At 48.2% G+C, this 20,704-nt stretch overlaps 1 protein-coding gene and 1 long non-coding RNA gene across 6 annotated transcripts in view; both read right to left on the reverse strand.

Moving 5' to 3' along the window:
* The window catches only part of Tbc1d8 (TBC1 domain family member 8), a 96,675-nt gene that overhangs the window by 55,106 nt on the left and 20,865 nt on the right, over positions 1–20,704 (reverse strand). The window lies entirely within an intron of this gene.
* LOC147829753 (uncharacterized) overlaps positions 2–20,704 on the reverse strand; it is a 41,254-nt gene continuing 20,551 nt past the window's right edge. The window contains exons 2-3 of the long non-coding RNA XR_015448285.1: positions 11,730–11,814; positions 2–10,933 (exon numbers count right to left, since the gene is read on the reverse strand). This is a non-coding gene — a long non-coding RNA (uncharacterized LOC147829753). The remainder of the gene's footprint in view (positions 10,934–11,729; positions 11,815–20,704) is intronic.

Genomic DNA, 20,704 nt, shown 5'->3' on the forward strand with positions numbered 1-20,704 from the left:
GGAAGAGCAGAGAGCCACCATGAGCCCAGGGACCAAGGCCAGGCTGTCACCCGGCCCAGCCAAGGTCCCACCACCCAGTAGGTGCCAGCTGAAGCTCTAGAACCCTGGCTCCAACCCTGGGCCACGATGTGACCTCAGACAGGCCACTTACCTTCTCTGTGACCTGGTCTCCTCCTCTGTCTTATAAACCAACCACAGTATCCTCTTCTGTAAGAAGTGAACAGCACACAAATCCATCTTCAAGGCTCTTCCTTGGCCCAGAAGGAGGATCTTCTAAGAGCTGCCCATTGTTATTTTATCATCATGAGTCTCAGCTCAATTATAAAAGAACAACCCCTGCCTCTCCAGAAAGAGGCTGAGAAATAAGGAAACACGAAGTCCTTGCCAGATGCTATGTGTCTCATGAAAGTCCAGCATCCTGTGTCGTCACACAAACACTGCTGCTCCTCCTGGGTCCTCTCCCTCCGGGAGCCCACGTGGCCCTCGCCTGACTTAGGCACATGCCTGGACAGACATGCCCTGCATGGGGCCGCAGTTGCCCAAGTGTGCAGTAAGTTTGTGCTTAACAACCTCAAATGCAGGCAAGAATCACAAGAGAGCTGCGGACCTGATACCCTGCCACCCCAGACTCTGCAGTGTGTTCCATACAAACAAGGACATCATCCCCACGACCCCAGTGTGGCCAAAGTTAGAAAACTGAGGCTGACTCTCTCCCACCACCCTACCCTCAGACCCCACTCTTACGTTGCCAACGTCCCAACGAAGATGCTTGAGACTTAAGATGGCGCTAAGTCCTGATAAACCCACCCACAGTGGAAATACTGTAAGTGGGATTGTCATTTGCGACCCCTGACCTATGCACACCCCAGCTCGGCAGCAGAGAAAGCTGCAGAGGTCACCTGTGTCCCCCTCGTGATCACAGGGCTCACAGGGGACACTGGGATGCAACTCACTGTCACTGTTCAGCGTCACAAGAGATTCAAACATGTATTTGGGAAAAGATCTAAATTCAAAGTCCCAAGTGCAGCTCCTACTGAACACTTCTGCACCACTTTGAAATCACAAAACCCTGAGCGCAACCCTCAGAAATCAAGAGCTGTCTGCACTGCCTTTTCACTACCCCAGCTCCAGTTCCTCACTTAGCTGCGTCTGGGGTCCATGGAGCCTGGAGACATCTCTGGCCTTCATGACCCTGATGCTTTTGAAGATCATAGGCCAGTTCTTCTGCAGCTTGTCCCATAATTGTGGTTTGTCTGGCGCATCATCCTGGCCAGATTTAGGGTGTGAGTGAGACTCTTCTTGTCACCACTCCCCTCAGGGGGCACATGACTTGGATTTGTCCCATTCCTAGCAATGCTGCTTGATCACTCGATAAGGCAGGAGTTGCTTAGCTTCCGAATTATAAAGGTATCTTTTTTCCCTTTTGTAATTAACAAATATTCTGTGCAGAAACTATGTAAATTTCCCATTCCTCAAATATGACTTATTCACTCATATATAATCACTATGGTTTCATGTTTCCTACGTCTATTCAATGGATTATAAATCATTACTGTCATTATTTGGGTGCTTATGCTGTCCCAGGTTTGGCAGGCGGGTTTCTGTGTCCTTCAGACATGTCCTCACTATTCTTTTTTTTATTTTTTTGGTACTGGGGATCGAACTCGGGACCATGCACTTGTGAGGCAGGGGCCAGAACCACTGAGCTAAATCCTCAGCCCTGTCTTCACTATTCTTAATATCTTCTGTCTGGCACAAGAAATATTCCAAGTTTGCCAGGCATGGTTATTTGACACATTACATCTATTTGTATTTTCATACAAAATCTGTATATAGAAAAAGTTAGTTGACACCAGCACCTCCAAGAGCAATCCACTACCACTTTGGTCTTTTCCATGTTTGCAACTCCCTCCCTCCACAACACCAAGAAAGCCAGACTCAACTGCTCACGTATTTACTTATACCATCGACCCTCCTGTCTTGACCCACAACCCCCTTACTGAGTGGGTGCCCACTGCCCATGGACCCAGCCCCTGCCAAGCCCTTGGTCCACCCCACCCAATGACCTTCTTTGGAGGAAGCAAGGACACCTGGGTGTTTAGAGCAATTATCCCTTTTGCTACTTGGAATCCTTGCCTCCTTCCGGGTCCACTCCTGACTTGCGGGTGACCAAGGATGGGACAGCTCCAAACAGACAAAGGGGCTGCCACCTACTTCAGGATGGGAGCAGCCACCTAGGGAGGCTCAGCGATTAGGGACAGGGTGGAGGTGAGGTCTAAAGTCCTATTTGCAAAAGACTGGTAGGACAGTATGTTTGTCCAGCAATGATAAGGGCAGCAACAGAGAAGCTGAGGAAGACTGGCCAGGAGCTAAGGGTCTCCCCCATCCCCCAGGCACAGACACTCAGACTTCTGACAGAGAGACCTGCTGTGGAACCCTCGTCAGCTTTGGCAAGAAGAACCTAAGGCACCCTCAGCAACAGCAACAGGAGGAAGCAGCGAGGGTGTGCAGCCCTGAGCAGTGATTCTCGACTGGAGAGATGGGGATTTCTCTCTCTGAGAAGTCCCAGACAGATGTCTTCTGTCAACACTGCTCCTTCTGCTGGGGGGAGGAGGGGAGGATGGCAATCAGCCACAAGGTGACTTCTGGTTTTGGCTCCAGCAGGTAAAGGCCTTGGAAGCCTCCCTCCCATCCATGTAAGAAAAAGCTGAGCAAGCCAGGTGTGTTTGTGTAGGCCTGTGATCCCAGCACTGAGGCTGAGGCAGGAGAATTGCCTCAAGTTCCAGGCCAGCATGGGCTACACAGTGAGTTCAAAGCAAGCCTGAACTACAAAGTGAGACTGAGAGAGAGAGAGAGAGAGAGAGAGAGAGAGAGAGAGAGAGAGAGAGGAAGCCAGCCAACCAGACTGAACATCATGGACTTTTCAATGCTTTGTATAAGTGAGGTCACAGTTCAACCCACACCCCAAAATCTAGAGACACTTGGGAGAATCCAGAAAACCCCAGCCAGGCTCTGCTTCCTGGGTGTTGGAATAATCAACCACAGGATGCCTGAATGTTGGTTCTGACCAACTGCTGGGGCTGAGCATGGACAAGAGTAAGAAACTCCTGCCAGCCACTGTCTTCAAGGAACCCCAAACCTGCATAGGTTGTGTTATGGGGGATTGAACCCAGGGCTACTGCACTATGCTACGTCCCCTGCCCTTTTTTTATTTTGAGGCATGGTCTAAGTGGCCCAGGCTGAGCTCAAACTTGTAATCCCCCTGCCTCAGTCTCCCAGAGTTCTGGGATTACAGGTGTGCACCCCAACACTCAGCTGGTCTTAACACCAAGGATCCCACCAGGCTGTCACTGTGAACAGTCAAGTTTGATCACTGTCGGGCTCTGTGCAGGAAGAGCAACCACTGTGAAATCATGTTGCCAGCATTGCTGTAACATGAAAATCAGAGTTAAACAAAGCAGACTAGAGACCAATAGTTCCCATGCAAAATAAAATCCTCAACAGATATTGGCAAACAGAATCCGACAACACAGAAGATGAATTGTACACCATGAGCAAGTGGGGCTGACTCCAAGCACGCAAAGATGGCTTACCTTTAGAAAGAAGTTAAAATGCATCACATCAACAGGCTAAAGAAAAGTCATGATTATATCAACTGATACAGAAAACCCATTTGACCAAATCCAACACCCATTCATGATTTTGCAAAAAAGTCTTAGCTAGCTAGGAAGCAAGAACTTTAACTTCATAAAGAACATCCACACCTACTCGAAACAAAAAAAGAACCTACAGTTAATATTATACTAAATAATGAGAAACTGAACGTTTCCACTAAGATCAGGAACAGGTAAGAATGGTTTCAACATCATTCCTAGTCAACATCAAACTGAAAGTCCAAGCTAATACAGTACGACAAAATGAGGAAATAAAAGCTATACAGATAGGGAAGGGAGAAATAAAATTGTTCCCAAATGACACGCTTGTGCCTATAGAAAAATACCAAAGGATCAAGAAAAACTTAAGGTCACTGGGATTTAGCTCAGTGGCGCCGTGCCTGCCTCCCAAGTGCAAGGTCCTAGGTTCGATCCCTGGTACCAAAAAAAATTAAAAAAATAAATAAAACCACTAGGCCAAGAGCCTTCTAAAAAAGAAAAGAAAAGAAAAGAAAAACTTAAGGAAATAATAAGCAAGAAGAACAAAGCTGCAGGATACAAGGCTACTATGACAACTGCTGTCCTATATACTAGTAATGAAGGACTGGAATTTGGGAAAAATATTTAATCACCATTGGCAACAGTAAACAGTAAGTTGCTGGGCATAAACTTGACTATGTATAGAATCTATATGCAGATAAGAAGAGTTGTTGAAAGAAATCAAAGATCTAAATAAGAGAGAGAGAGTCCACGTGTTGGAAGACCCAATCCTGTAATGGTATCAATTCCTCCCAATTTCATCTACAGATTCAATGTAACCCTGATAAAACTTCCAATGTATTTTATATATATTGACAAATGAATTCTAAAGTTTATATGAAAAAGTAAAGACCTGGAAGAGGCAATAGAATCCTGAGGAACAGCTTCAGAGAACTCACACTACATTAAATAAAGTCTTACTACAAAGCCACAGGAGAAATCAAAATAGTGTGGTCATGACAATAAAATAGCCACACACATCAGTGGAAGGGGACAGACCCACACAAATGCAATTGCCTGATGGTTGATAAAAGAATGATCCCATGGAGAATGATTGTCTTCAACAAACGCTGAGGAACTGAACATCCACGCAGAAGAACCAACCTAGACCACAGACCTTACACCTTTCACAGAAATGAACAAATGGAACCTAGTAGGACTTGAATATAAAATGTAAACTATGAAATTTGTAAAGAAAATCCAAATGATCTTAAGTGTGACTAAACCTAGGTAAGTTTTAGAGACGATACCAAAAGCACAATCCATGCAGGAAAAAGTCTGATATTAGCCTTTTTAAAAATAAATTTTATTTTATTGTATCCCATTCCCCCCAAGCCTCCTCCTCTCCCTATGTACAAAAGCTTTGTTTCCATTTCTCCTTCTATTTTCACTTTTTTTCTTGTCCCTTCCTTCCTTTCTCCCTCCCTCCTCCCTTGTTCCCCTTCCCATTTGAACACTTTCTTCCCATTTCCCAACACCTGTCATACATTTCTGTCCTTATTTCCACTTTCAGTTTCTCATACCAGAGAAACAATGCAGTATTTAAACATGTGGGTCTGATTTATTTCACTTAGGAATATGGTCCTGAGGTGCACCCATTTAGCTATAAATGTCTGAAGCTCATCCTTTTTATGGCAGAGTAGTTCTCCACTGTGTAAAAAAACCACATCTTCTTTATCCACTCACCAGTTGATGGTCATTTGGGCTGTTTCCAAGATTTAGCTATTACAAACTGTAGTGCTATAAACACAGGTGTGCATATATCTGATACTAGACTTTAAAATGAAAACCTTTTGCTCTGCAGAAAGGACAGGAGGAGCCAGGTATGGTGGCAATGCCTGTCATCCTGACATGGGAGGCTGAGATGGGCAGATTGCTTGGACCCCACCCCTCAAAAATAAACAAACAGGGCCAGGGATTTAGCTCAGTGGTGCCACACCTGCCTCAAAAGCGCAAGGTACTGAGTTCGATCCCTACTACCAAAAAAAATTAAAAATAAATAAAGACAAGAATCAAAAGACAAGCCACTGAAAGAAACTATTTACAAAACACCCATCTAATAAAGGACTTGGATCCAAACTACCAAGTAATTGTTGAAACTCAACAGAAAAAAAGACCTAATTAAAAATGGGGCAAAGATCTGAACAGATACATCTCTACTGAAGATAAGCAGATGGCAAGTAACCACACGAAAAGCTCCTCAACACCCTTCTGTCAGTGGGGAATTACAATTAATAAATAAGAAGGTGCCACTGCGTACCTAACAGAATGACTAAAATCCTCACAGCTGCTAATATCAGTCAGCAGTAAGGGTGTGGAACAACAGGAACCCCTTGCTGATGTTAATGGATGGTGCAGGCACATTTGGAGACAGCTTAGGAATCCTCACCAGGCCAAACAGCCCCAGCCTGCCACTGGACGCTGACACTCCCAGCTATCCACCCAACCGATAGGAACACTTGCACCCACAGGAAACCTGCACACCAATGTTGATGGCAGCTCTATTCATATTTATCCAAAACCACAGTCAACCAAGATGTCTTTTGATGTGTGACTGTGTAACCATACTGCGGGGCAGCCATTCAATGATGTGATAAGGCAACTGACCTATCAAAAAAACACCAAGGGGCCTCAAATGCCTAGCACAGCAGAAAAGGCCCTCGAGAAACGCTAAAAAATGGGGAGTTCCAATCATTCTCAGAAAAGGGAGCACCACAGCAAGCGTGGCAAACTCAGGGTTGCATGTATCAAACCCAGGGGAGTTTAGGGCAGTAAACCGATGGTGTTGTACAACACCGTAGCTGTGGATAAACAACACTATGCATGTGCCAAAACCCCCAGGACTTTTAAGGCAGAGTGAACCTTAATGATTACAAATGTTTTAAAATAATTCAAGGGGTCATGGGCTCCCAGATTTGATGCAGCCGGCAATCTAACCACAGAGCAAACGTATGAACTATGGAGAGCTGGGGAAAGGCATGGACTTGGGTAATGCCGGAGACCAACGGAGTCTGTGAGAAGAAAGGCAAAGAAATGCTCCTCACTGCAGTACCCCGAGGGTGGGCAAGTCTGACACCACCACACAAGTGCATCAGAAGTGAACATTAAGAAAAGGGAGGGCAAGCGCAAGAGCCAGTCTTCTCACTGCTGTGGGGAGTGGACAGACAGGCAAGGCAGAGATGAGAAGGCACGGTGCAGTGATGACCGGAAGTCACAGGTATCAGCTTGGGGTTAGCTGACGATGGACACCAGCGGGCACTGCGATGCTGAGTTCTCTCTGTGACAGGGAGGGTATTTCAGAAGAGAGCAGCATTCACACCAAGGGACAGTGAGGATGGAAGAGCCACTGTCGATGTGGGAAGGGACCATGCAGTCACCTGAGTGCCCGAAAGAAGCTCAAATCTCTTTTGCTATTGGATATAATAGTAAAAACATAGCACAAAGGATGTCTGTGAAAAAGAGGCTTTTTTCAGCACTGAAAAAACACACTGATTGCTGCAAGTGATAATTTTGGTTACACATAAAAATGATGGTAACTAACCTTATTTTTGCAGAGAGTATTTCAGTTTTTCTCAACATTTATAACCCCAGTGTGTGTTTGTTGTTTTTTTAAGCTTAACTTTTGTGTCTGTTTTGGGGAAAGAGAAAGATCCAACTATCTTTGGATTAATCTGTTCGACTGACCTGTGTCCATTTGGTTAGGAGATGAAATGTTTACAGCTGTCCTGGGTCGCCTTCTCCATCAGTCTCTTATTTTGATTCTATTTGATTTTTTTGTTTTGTTTTCTTAGACAGGGTTTCTCTATATAGTTCAGGCTGGCCTTGAAGTATGTAGCCCAGCCTGGCCTTAAACTTGCAGTGATCCTCCTGCCTCAGCCTCCCACTACAGGCAAGCACTACTACGCCCATCTTATTTTGATTTCAGTAAATTTATCTCTGTAAACATGCCCCCCAGAAGATTCCCCCAGAACATCCACAGTGAAGTATTCAGCAAAAGCTCCTTTATATCTGAAACACAGACTCCAACCCTGGAGGGTTTCATTCCTAGAGAGGAACATCCGAAGTGTGCTATCCTTTCCCAGGCAAACCCACAACGAGAACAAGCCCAGCATTCCAGGAACAACAACGCCTGCTCAGAGCCAGGCAGGCCCTGGCTCCAGAGGACAGGACAGCTCAGGTGTGTCACACCCAAAGCTCTTCCAAAGGGAAAAGATGAGGAGCCACAGGGCATTAACACTGGTGAGGACAGGCACAGGCCAATGTGTATGTTGTGTCTTAGTTGAACAAAAAAGCTTACAAAGCAAGAAAAAAAAAATGTTAAGACAGGATAAAGCTCACAGACTAAGAATATAAATAAATATATAACTGTAGGAATGTGTTTTAAGCTCAGTGTTAATACCAAAGAGTCAAGATTTTAAAAACTCGATCGAGTTTGCATAAAGTAAAAGGTCACTACGCTAAGGTTGCTACTGAAGAAAGAAAAATTGTTCAATGTACACTCAGTGTAGCCCAAGTGTGCTGTGCTTGTGAAGTCCACAGATGTGCAACACCCTGAGCCTTCACACACACGCGCAGCCTGGCCCAGAGCGGCTTCCAGGCCACAGGGCCCATGCAGGTACACCGTTTTGTACCTTTTCTGCCACACTTTTACTGTACCCTTTTTAGCACACACGATGTACACTTAGCTGTACAGATACCTGCACTGTTACCACACCTTGCAGGACTCGGGCTGGGGCCACACAGCACAGCTCGCAGGCAAGGAGCAGTAAGCCACATGGCACCCAGGTGTGCAACGGGCAGCCCATCCCAGCCAGGGCTGGCAGTGCACTACGACACTTGCACAATCACAACCTCACCTGACACTGCACTCTTCCCCAGAACACGTCCCACCACTAAACAACACAGGCCTGCGTCTCCTGTTGGCTGTGTCTCTGGGAAACCTTAATACAGCTGCAGAAAGAAGCATTTCTAAATGTGTGAGCACACAGAGTTAGGATTTATGCACACGATTCCCTCCCTGCTCTGTCCACTGAGAGGCCAGAGGTGCTGAGCACACCTGGCCCCCACATCTGGTTTCTACTGCCGCTTTCCGATAAACAGGTCCAGGGCCCCTGGAGAAATGGTCCTTCTAGGCCTGGAGCAGGAAATACAGAAGATGACCCTGGAGCATTTTGTAGTGCCAGAAAGTAAAGACGTGCCCACCCTCCCACACACACATGTAAGCACACAAACACAAATACACACAGGCACACGCGTACACCCCAACATGGAAAGAGGGCCAGGAACTCCAGTGTGAAACCCGGCATGCACTACCTCAGCCAGGGCATCAGACTGGCGATTTCCCTCCTTGGTCAACCCGAAAAAAACCAATTGCCCCAGGCCATCCCAAGAAAAACAAGACAAACTCCAACCAAGGGTCACTCCACTCCATACATAACCAGCAGACCCCAAAACTACCAAGGTTATCAAACAGGGACACCATGAGAAATTGTCACTGCCAGCAGGACATCTAAATGTCACATGTTGTCCTGAATGGCACTCTGGCACAGAAAAAGGGCTAAGGAAATCAATAAATAAAACAAATTTACAATCTCACAGTTATGTAGATCAGAAGTGGGACCTGGATCCCTGGGAGCTAGGATCAAAGTGTCAACAGAGCCATTCATCCCAGAGCTCCGGAGACAAGTCCTTCACTGCCACTTTGCTGGGCACCTGACTGTTTTGAATCAGTTCAGGACATCAGGGCAGCCAATGCAGCACAACTAATGATAAGAAAGTGGCAAAGCTACAGGAGGATCACTGAGAGTTCGAGGCCAGCCTGGTTACATAGTAAGCTCAAGGCCACCCTGACTATATAGTGACTCTGTCTCAAAAAACCAAAAAGACAACAAAAAGAACTTCCAGAACTGCCTCAAAAAGTGGCAAGAAGGATGGGATAGTGTGTTCAAAGCAAGGTGGTGGACTTTGAGGGGGATTCATGGTGATGGACCTCACACTGTAATAAATTTTTAAATTTAAACATTCACTGTATTTTTCAATCACACTTCATATTAGCAAGTTAATAAAAACAACTTTAAAACACTGACATCGACACACTGCACCTGAGTCTCCTATAAGTCCCCACCCATCTTCTCCCAGAGGGGAGGAAGCAGCTGAGGCTCTGAGTACTAGGTGACAACAAGGATGTTCCCAGCTCTCATCACTCTCCCCTCTGCTGGGCCAGGACCATTTAAAGACAGGGTGATGATTATTTTTCCAAACCATCTGTCACCTACAAACCCGCACTGCCATCTATATATCCAGACGGCTTTTCCTCACTATGCCCAGACTAGCAAACTCCTCCCCATGTGCCCCATGTGCCAAGGAACAGTCTGTTGTTGAAGCTCACAAGGTGGGCTCTGGCCCCCACCCACCCGTTCCACCTGGCCAGCTGGCGCTTCAGGAAGCCCCTCCTGCATCCCAGCGAGCACAGAGCTCCTATTTTTAGGCTCTCAGAATAACAACTCTGGCTGAGCGAGATGTCGAGCGACAAGTTTTATAATTAGAGCCCCAGAAGGGGCTCACTAACTTGCTGCTAAGCCATAGGGCTGCTATGCTGTTTTCCTGGCCACGTCTGATGCACATTGATGGTATCAGGCTTAGGAAATGACAGCCACTGACCCAGGACAAATGGGGACATGCTCAGAGAAGCCTTCCCATAACTTGGTGGCTTTCATAACCTTGGCGCTGGGCCTTGTACATAACCACAGGCAGGTTGGCAGAGTTCTCTGCTCTCTCCAGAAATAGCACCACAGTATTTTAAGCCCAGTTTTAAAAAATGGCAACGCTCACACCCTCTGCAAAAAGCATTTTAATGACAGCCTGGAAATCTCATGTCTTTTTTCATCCTTGCATTAGAGAAAGCAGCTTCCTTACCAGCTCTAGGCTCAGACATAATCTATGGGAGCAGCCCCAGCATAGAGAAAGTTCCTGGATTCAAGGACAGGCTCCAGATCAGTGCGCGACAGCCTCAGGCAGCCACAGGCTCCCAGGATGCCTGCACCCACCACAGGGACACTTCAGGGTCCGCATCTAACGTGTGTCGGGATGTCAGGTTTGGCTGCTGTCGCTCTGAGGGCAAGGGGGGAAACCACATCAAGAAGCAGGGTTGGGGTGGGGGTGGCTCAGTGACAGTGCCTGCCTGGCCTGTGCACAGCCTCCGGTCTCACTTCAAGTGCACAAGAGCACACACACAAACAGAGCTGGAATGAAGAGAAAGAACCTTTATTCGTGAGAGGTCACAAATAACCACAAAAGACCCAAAAAGTCCTTTCCGTCTATTTGAAAGAGATGTTGGGGATATTTGCATTCTCAACCTGAGGGTCCCCCCATTCCAAGTAAAATTCACCATCCAAATGACAACAGTGTTTTCCCAAGGCATTTGATACAATTCAGTGTCCCTTCCGGTGTGAATCCCTGAGAGTCCCCCAGATCTTCAATAAGCCAAGAGATGACGGTATTACTTTCAGGGAGCACAGCAGCCCAGCAGGCCAAGCTGCAGGGTGGTGACCAAAGCTACAGCATCACACAGGATGCTCGGTGAAGGCCACCCGATGAGCTTATCTCTTATTCACCAAGTGGATGACACAGGTGATCAGTGTCCATCGCAGGTGACAGACCAGCCTGTCAATCCACATCACTGTCACCTGGTGTGTGAGCAAGCATCCAGAGAGTGCCAGGTTAGAGGCACAGCACGGACAGGCTCTAGCCATGGTCCGCAAGAACAGGGCAGAGAGTCAGGCATGGTGGTGAACACCTGCAATCCCAGCACTCCAGAGGCTGATGCAGGAGGATCACTGTGAGTTCAAGACCAGCCTGAACTACAAAGCAAGACCCTGTCTCAAAACAACAAAAAAGAATGGGAGAGGAACCTGACTCATTTTACACCCCAGATATCTGAGAAGGGTGGCAGCCACACAATAGTCCTTTGCTTCCTCAGGAAATCAAGAAGGAATGGGGGTGGCTGCCACCTTTGATCACCCAGGGCAGTCCACTTGCCTGTCCCATCCTTCTGCCATTAGAGGACACAGGTGTTCTGGGATCTTCACTCAAACTGCAAACTACTGGGAACAGTGCTTCTGCCCTGTACAATGAAAAGAATCATGGCAATGTTTACACAAAAATGTGAAACTAATATCACTGAAATGCACTTTTAAAATAATTTAACTATGCTTACAAGTTTTTTTATTTTTTATTTTTTGAGACAAGGTCTTGCTCTACAGTCTAGGCTGGGCTCAAACTTCCAATCTGACTTCCTCAGCCTCCCAAGTCCAGGAACTACAGGCGTGTACCTCCATGCCTGGCTACCATTAGATGCAATTTACTAGGATTTTTTTTTTTAACAAAGCCACTTGGGCACTTCTAATGGTCAGACATTTCTGCATCTGGGCTCCAAAAGTAAATACAAAATCTTTCCCAACCCCATCCCCCAAGTGAGGAGCCGTAAACACACCTGAACCTGAACGCTTCCACCCAAATTTCAGAAGACTTGGGAGACCAGGCAGTGTGACCCTAGAAGGCAGTGTGTGAAGCTGTGAGTGCGAAGCCAAAGGTACAGTGGAGACCTCAGAAGTTTGGGGAAGCCAGGAGGGTGGATTATTTAAGGAAAGCTTCGAGGGAGCAGAACTGGCCTCAGAGAAACCATGGGAACTACAACCATCTGCAGTGCCATAGGAGCTGGGTCACCCAAGGCCTTTGGAGTTCACAATTTGCCACAGATTGCCTGGGATGCTGGAAATGGAACTGTGGAATGCACTGTTTGGCCTGCTGGATTTTGGACTTGCTTTGGTCCCATTCCCGTGTATCCCCCTATTTGTACCATTTGGAATGGTAATGCTTTTCTTGTGTCATTGAATGTTGGAAGTGTTTACCTTTTTTTCATTTGTACAGGGGTTTGGAGCTAAGAGTTTGCCTTAAATCTTAGAGACTTGGGACTTGGACTTTTTAGCAAAGGTGAAACTGTGAGGACTTTGGCAACTCAGAGATGGACTGAGTACTTTTTGCATACATGGATGTGCATGAGTCTTTGCGGGGCCAGGGATGAAATGTTGTGGATTGTGTCTAGATGTCCCCCCAAACCCTCATGTGGTCTTTTCCGAAGGTAGCTAAGTCTGGAACGTGTGATGCTGAGATAAAGGGCGTGTGATTACTACTCATGAGTGATTTGGTTTGGCACTGTCCTAATCCCAGTAGTCTGAATAAGATAAAAGGAGCAGAAAGACACTGTTAAGGGCCCTTGTTGCCTTTGCTGCTTCTGCCACTATGAACTGTTGCCCCTGTGCCACATGCCTTGGAGCCAACCGATTATGGACTGAAACCTCTATGAACTGTGAGCCAAATAAACCCCTTCCCCTCTAAAACAAACAAACAAACAAAAAAACCACACCTGACCCTAAACATGCTCCAAGCACTCCTGGCTTGACCCTGCCATACCCTGGAAAGCGCTCCTGAATAACACCCAGACGGGCCACCTGCTTTGCCTGAGAGTGAGTGTAGGGGTCCTCTCTGCTTCTCGGAGCCCCTCGGCAGGGCAACACTGCTCCAAATGCACCCCTGCAAGCATCCTGCACAGAAACACCCACGGGACATGGGTCCCAAGCCCAGGAGTCACTGTGTCTCACTGACATTCGTGGCTGTGACCACTGCCAGGTTGCTATCCACTTGGCCGGCCATGGATCTGAAGTTATCTTCTAGCAGGGCGATCCTGCAGAGCTATTAAAGACCGTGATAAAGAGGTTATTCAAACCTATAAAAATAGAAGGTCATGGGCCTACAGGAGGAAAGAAAACTCAAGATTGACCAGGAAGATGGGCTTTAAACTGGGCATGGTGGTGCACACCTATAATCCCAGCCCTCAAGAGGCTGAGGCAGGAGGATCACTGCAAGTTCAAGGTCAGCCTGGGTTACACAGCAAGACCCTTTCTCAAAAAAAAAAAAAAAAAAAAGGAGAATGACAGGGGGGCTTTGAGATCAGATACAGTCTTCAGATGAAAGGTCAGCTGCCAGAGGAGCGGGACAGACAAGTACCTGTTCCTCTGCTGCCAACCCAGGGCCATCCAGGACTGTGTGCAGCCCCTCCTGGGCATCGATGCGCCTTTTCTGCCCCTCCCAAAGGCATGAAAGAGGACTGGCCACCCCAAGGGTCCTGATCGTGCCACCTCAGCCCCTCCTTGTGTGACCCCAACCTTCCCATTTGCTAGGCCTCTTTCCAGATCCTGTCTCCCCTTTTAATCCCCCACCTGCCTCTCTTAGGCACCAGAACCAGCATCCATGAAGCCTAAACAGCAACAACAAAAACTACAGCAGGACCCCATGCTGCAGCTGAACAGAACAGCACATGCCGCATACCTTGCAATATCTTCAACCTGTGGGTGACACATTCCAGGTTTCTCTGTGTGTCAGAACAGACTGACTAGGTCAAGCACTTTAACTGCTCAGTGCACTCTGGTACTGGTACTGCAGACTTCCTGCTTGAGGCTGAGTCACTGACCACTTTGACCATTTTATTTTATATTATATTATTTTATTTTATTTTATTTTTGAGACAGGGTCTCGCTTTGTAGTTCAGGCTGGCTCTGAACTCACTATGTAGCCCAGACTGGCCTCAAAGCAATCCTCCTGCCTCAGCCTCCCAAGAGTGCTGGGATTACAGACGTATGCCACCACACCTGGCTGTTTTATTTTGAACCCAGAGATGTCTCTAGCCTTTTTTATTTTTATTATTTTTGTTTTGAGATGGGGTCATGCTAAGTTGCCTGGTCTAAACTGAAACTTACAATCCTCCTGTCTCACCCTCCCAGAGTGCTGGAGTTATGGGAGTTCATTACCATACCTGACTTCTACATCAAATTTTTAGTAAGCCCAAAGGACCCAAAGGGCATTTACCCATAGCTCTAAATCATAAAGAGAACGTTATGAAGAATCTTTTCCAAACCTTTCCCTAAGAAAAAGTAAGCTGAGTTTCCATTTGTCCTCCTCAAAGTGATTTATTATTAATTCATTTGATTGTAGAAAATTTGGAAAATGTATAAAAGGAGAACTAAGCATATTAGGCTGCTCGGTGCCCACCCAGAACATCCTGACGACTGGAAATTGAGACATGCACACAAGATTGAACATGAAATACAAAGAATCCTCACTTCCTGCTAGACAGTGGCAGAAAGGCTGCAAAACTTGTTCAGCAAGGCTCCGGCCAAGTGTAATCAGAAACTCGGCAGGCACCTGACAGCACCTTCTGCTACTACAGGCCCAGCTCTGCCAGCTCAGCCCTGCAAGCTGCGCACGCTAATGGCCCTGCACATAATTAGATGCAGGAAGCAGAGCTGGGAGGATTCAATAATCAGAAAAATAAATACGGTAGGAGCGAGAAGGAAATCAATAGGAAGGCTCTGAGGGCCATGAATAAAGACATTTCCACAGGCTCAAGTTGGAAATGAAAGGCAGGGCTTGGGTGGGAGATTCTGCCCCCTCACATGGGAGCCTGTACAAAAGCAAACAGCTTGAAAAGCAAAGAGACTGAGGTTCCATCAAGCCAACAAGCCACATGCATTTCAAGACAGTAGCACACGAGCAGGTTGTAAAACAAACATCTTGACCGCAGCCACACACAGGGCACAAGAAGCCATCAGTCCCTCTCCAGAAGGGCGCAAACAGCCAGGGGGTCACTGTGGTTCTGTCGCACTCAGCAGTGTGCAGGTAAACCGAAGACATGGAGTGGGTGCCCCCACCAGGAGCCGCTGTCTACGGGGCCTTTATTCCTTTACACAAAGCCCATACTTTTTCAACTTCCATGTCAACATCTGTCTTTGATAACAGTGTTTTCAGGCATCAAATTACATCTAATTTGCTGCAACTAAATGTTCACAACCCACAGAGGCTTGAGCACATGTGGAAGGACTGGGGGACCCTTTGTCTGTTCCCAGCACCCGCAGTACCTAGCTCCTGGTGCACCCTAAATAAATCTTTGTTTAATGAACCTTTTGAATAAGATAAATTCAAAAGAGAGATCTGTAAGCTTCCTGGAAGGAAACTGTCTCCATATGCTAAGTAGCTGGAGGCCTGCTGCCCTGGGTCAGATCTTGAAACCTGATTACTCAAAGCCAGCCGCCATCTGTCACTCTTTCAGGGACTTGCAACATAGCAACAGTTCACAGGTCTGTAGGGGCCACACTGATCTTGTCTGGGGCTGGCGAAAGATACACATCTTAGTCGCTAAATATCTCCCCAGGAGTAAAGTTTCTTTGTTCTGAGAAAACAAAAGCATTATAATACATAAGTCTCTGCAGATACAAAATGCGCACTCTGAGATAATGAGACTTTTGTGTACTAGTAGATGGGAATTTAAGCATCAATTCTAGACAGGAGAAAAAGTAGAAGGGCAGGTAACTGGAGGTGGGGACACAGCCTCTCCCCCCAGGAGAGGGAGGGGTTCCAACAATAGGACACAATGAGGAAGTGAATGTGGACCTCCCAGGAAGGTGACATTAGCAAAGCCTAGTTTGCAGTCACAAAATCTGTCACCGTCCTAGGTCCCCAGGTCATGGACCGGGACTCAGCCCCATGCAGGGGCTGGCAAGGAGGAGGGGAAAGCAGATCCAGGGACGACTTGCCCTGTCTCCAAGGCCACTACACACCTCGAGGACAGTGCTCACCTAACCTGTCTTTAGGAAACCTGTCCTCTGACCCGCAGGATGAACTTCCACCCACACCTGCAAATTGGAGCCAGTGATTAGGGGGAAATCAAGTAAAATTAAAATTTAATAAGATGGAGCGGAGGTAGCTTGGCAGGGGCATTTTCCTTCCTCAGACTCATGGACATGTTGGGACTGCAAGTTTTCTTCCGGCAATTGTGATGGTGAAATTTGGTTGTTCACAGCTTTCCATTTAGGAGAGCCTGCTGCAGCCTTCCATATCCTGAATCCCCTAGACAAGCCAGGGCCCAGTACTTGTTTGCAAAGTGCTCTGACTTCAGAGCCAGGCCACAGCAGTCCTGGCCATGCCATCCTGTGACCTGGGTCTGACATTCAGGGTGCTTGGTGCCGGGGAGGCACCAACTAAAGGAAACCATGTTGAAGTCCTTGTTGGGTGCAGCTAATGCCACCAAGGATTCCAAGGGGCAAGCAATGTTACAGAGAAGTGTAAGTTGTTAGAGCAGTAAGAACGGAAATAAATACTGGAAAAATCTCCCCTTGACCTCACCATCTCAACAAATCCAGCTCAGTGTTTTTGTGTTTCTTTTGGTAATGGGTGATATTTCTTTCATGGAGGAAACCAAGGAGGCAAGGAAGCAGCATCTTAGCATAGGACCAGGCTGTGTCCCCAGTGCTTTGAGAAGGTGCCAAAGCCTTATGGACTCGGTCCCATAGGAAGCCCCAAAGAACCCAGTTGATCTCAACTCCAGAAGTCATCTGTTGCTCGAGAGTTACAAAATCCTGGGTTCAAATCCTGACCCTGATTGAGGCTTCCCCAAGAACCCTTATCTCCACCCAGCCCAGCATCCTCATGTGTCCCATGAGGACACAGCCCACATTAGTGTGCAAAAGACCCCTGCCAGCTCACCTGCTGTAGACTGAAGTGTGTCCCTCACCCAAGAATATTCTGAAGTTCTAACCCAACATCTCCAAATGTGCATTTTAAAATAGAGCCACTGCAGATGTAAATAAATCTTTTTGGTTTTTCAGGTTAGAGGAGTTTTATTAGAAATAAGAGTAGCTCCTTGATTTCCAGGAGAGGTTCCGAGTGGGTGGCCACATGGGCCCAGATAAACAGGGCACAGGAAGTGCTCCATGGTTTAGTGGCCCCTATCAAAAGGGCTCTGTGGACTCAAAACGACCAGCTGGACCTCAGGCTTCTAACACAGTTCTTCAACATGTGGGGTTTAAAGGAAACTAGGAATCCAGAGAACAAACAAAACTGGTTATTTTGCATTTAAGCTCAAAGAACTCAGGTGCTTAGTAGGGAGTGGCTGTACCTCCCTTTAGTAGGGAAGAGAAATAAATCTTAATGTGAGCTGACATTGCATTGGAATTAGATGGGCTCTAAAGCTGGTGTGAGGGTGTCCTCCTTCAAAGGTGGCCATGTGAAAGGAGCCACGCAGGGGGACCTCCACATCCGACAGAAGAGGGGGCTGTGTGGTTACAAGAACCCCAGAGATGCCCAGCAAGTGGGGGAGGCTGGAAGAGGGAATGGAGACTACCTCACTGGGAAGAGCGGGGGCCTGCAGCTCCCCAGTTCTGTTCTGTTCTGAACCTCCCAGTTAGCCATACTTTACAAAAAATTTTTTTTGGTACTGGAGATGGAACTCGGGACCTTGCACTTTCGAGGCAGGCAGTGGAACAACTGAGCGAAATCCCCTTCCCCTAGCCATACTTAGTTACATCAGCGAGCTCTGCACAAAGGGAGAGGGCTCTCCAGACACTCCCAAGAGGGCAACCCACCTCCCCGCCACCACCCCAAACTGCACAAGTAGCTTCTATTTACCAGGCATTGACACTGCTGTCTCTCTCATCTACTGCCCTGATTTCCCAAGCATCCAAGAACAGCAAAGGGTGAATTCAGGGGGGAAGGACCACATACTCAAAGACTATGTTATTGTTTAGGCAACAACAACAACAAAATTTACCTTTTAGAAAGGGTGGCCAGGTATGGTGGCACACGCCTATAATCTGCACGCTCAGGAGGTCAAGGCAGGAGGATTACTGTGAGTGTAAGGCCAGCCTGGGCTACACAGTGAATTCAAGGGCAGCCTGAACCGCATAGTGAGGCCCTGTCTAAAAACAACACCACCAAAATTCTGCTTAGAATTTCTCTGAGGGGCAGTGGAGGGGTCTGTCTAGTTCTTCCCACGGAAGCAGAAAGCCAGCTCTGGGTAACATCCTCTGTCTACATGAACATAGCGTGGATTTGCCGAGGTTCTGGAAATAGCAAATGCCACCCTGAACTCACTCAGTGTGGGGAGAGTCAGGAACAAAAATGCCCTGGCCCGCACCCCAGAGTTGCAGGTGTCATTGGGTGGGCTGGGTCCTGGCCTCGGCCAGTCTCAGGCCCCTCAGGCAATTGCAACATGCACAGTGAAGAAAGCCACCAGCACCATCCTGAGGGACCTACAGCTGAGCCCCCACTCTCCACTCTGCAGACAGGGAGAGGGACAGTGGGACATACATCACACTAGGGAGAGATGACATCACACCTGCCACTGTTCCCCCCAAGTGCCCATCCCCCATCCCACCAGACTCAGAAGAGTCTCTTCCCTGGTCCCCTTCCTCTTGGACCTCTGGGTCACCTCCTGCCAGCCTGGGCTCCACCCTGAGATCAGATACCATTGGTCTGGGTGCTGGCTGCCAGACACAAGTGGTGGTGTCACAGGCCTCCCAGACCACACACCTGCCACCCCTTCTCCATCACTGCCTCTGCTCCTTCCACACGGCTCCTCCACAGTGGGTCCTGGACAGGACACCAGCAACTTCTCAGACACGCGCATGTCCCAGCCAAGCCTCTGCTTTATCTGCCAAGTGGAGGGGACGATCCTCCCCACTGGTCACGGTAGGGACTGGATGCAAAAGGCTGCTGGGTGGGAAGACGTCCCTCTGCCACAGGGCAGGCAGAAAGCTAAGTGTGCTAGAGCTAGTGTGGACGTGGCCTCCCTGGGCCTTCACCTGGGGTCACAGTCCAGAGAGGATCCCTGACCCCCATCATCACCCACACCAGGGCCAAGGGAGCAACAGGACAACTCTTACCTTCTCTAACCGGCCCCCTGGAAACCCTAATCCTGCCTCAGCGGTTCCCCACTCACAGCATCTACCCGCACCCAGCACCCCTGGTCCTGGCCTGCATCTCTGCTGCACACCTGAGCACACGCTGTGGATGCTCCACCCAGTTCTCAATCCTGGCTGAGTGCTGGAACCCCTGGAAGCTCTGGAACCCTACTGCTAGAGTGGTTCACGGCCTGGGGGTGCCCAGCAGCTCAGCCGAGTCTGGGAACCATGGGGTCCACCCTGGAGTCCTGCACAGGGACCTTTGTGACCACATGGCACCAACCACTAAAGTCTGCCTAGCACGTGAAGCACAGATGAGCCAGCCAGGGCCACATCACAAGTTCAAGGCCAGCCTGAGCTACATGGTGAGATCCTGACTTGAAGAACCAAATAAAGCAAAAAGAAGGCTGTGCAAGAACACCGAGGTCAGAACAGACAGACCTGCAGCAACAACACTCCAAGAAAGTGCCGCGAAAGAGAAAGGACAGAGGAGCTAAACAGATCCGGGCCCCATGGGCAGCTGACCCTGTCCAACCCCAACGGTCACCAGCCAGGGCATAGGCTAAGGGTGACAGCCTGAGAAAGGAGGCTCTAGAGGGCATGTGCACACTCGCAGCTCACTTGCTTCCACGCATGCCTGCCTACAAGGGCATCTGAATGGACAGCGACGCCTGAAGCACAGATGAGAATCCCACAGCTGCAGGATTTCTCTATCATCTTCTCCTCTATTCCACTACTCTTCTCCTCAGCCCTTTAGAGATGCAGCAGCACAGCAACACGGAGCAAGGGTGACATGAGGGCACTGAACTGCCGAACCTGATGTCCTCAAAGCGCAAACCCAACGTTCCTCATGGAATGTATTTGAGCTCCTCTTAGCAGGAGCACTTTTATGGAGAGTGTTAAGAGAAAAAGAACTCCAAAGGGCTTTCTGGAATGAGAGAAAGCAGTATCTTACTCTCTTCTTCATGGTGCTGTGATCAGCCGGGCCTACTGGAACACAATCATTTCAGAACCACCTGGCACCAGCCAATGAGAACCCCAGCAGCAGCCAGGCCATCCCGAGAAGCTCACACACACTGCCTCGCCCTCTGCACCCTTATCCTGGAGGTGAGCACGGTCAGGCTCGGGCTCTGGGAGGCGGGGTAGCTGGCACCAGGTCCTACAGCAAGCGAGCGGGTGACAGCTGCCACTCACACCCAGGGACAATGTCCCCAAAGCGGC

Source organism: Heterocephalus glaber, unplaced genomic scaffold (assembly GCF_053883595.1).
Source record: "Heterocephalus glaber isolate CG9 unplaced genomic scaffold, H.glaber_assembly_v1.0 deba00000470, whole genome shotgun sequence".
In the NCBI taxonomy this organism is placed as follows: Eukaryota; Metazoa; Chordata; class Mammalia; order Rodentia; family Bathyergidae; genus Heterocephalus; species Heterocephalus glaber.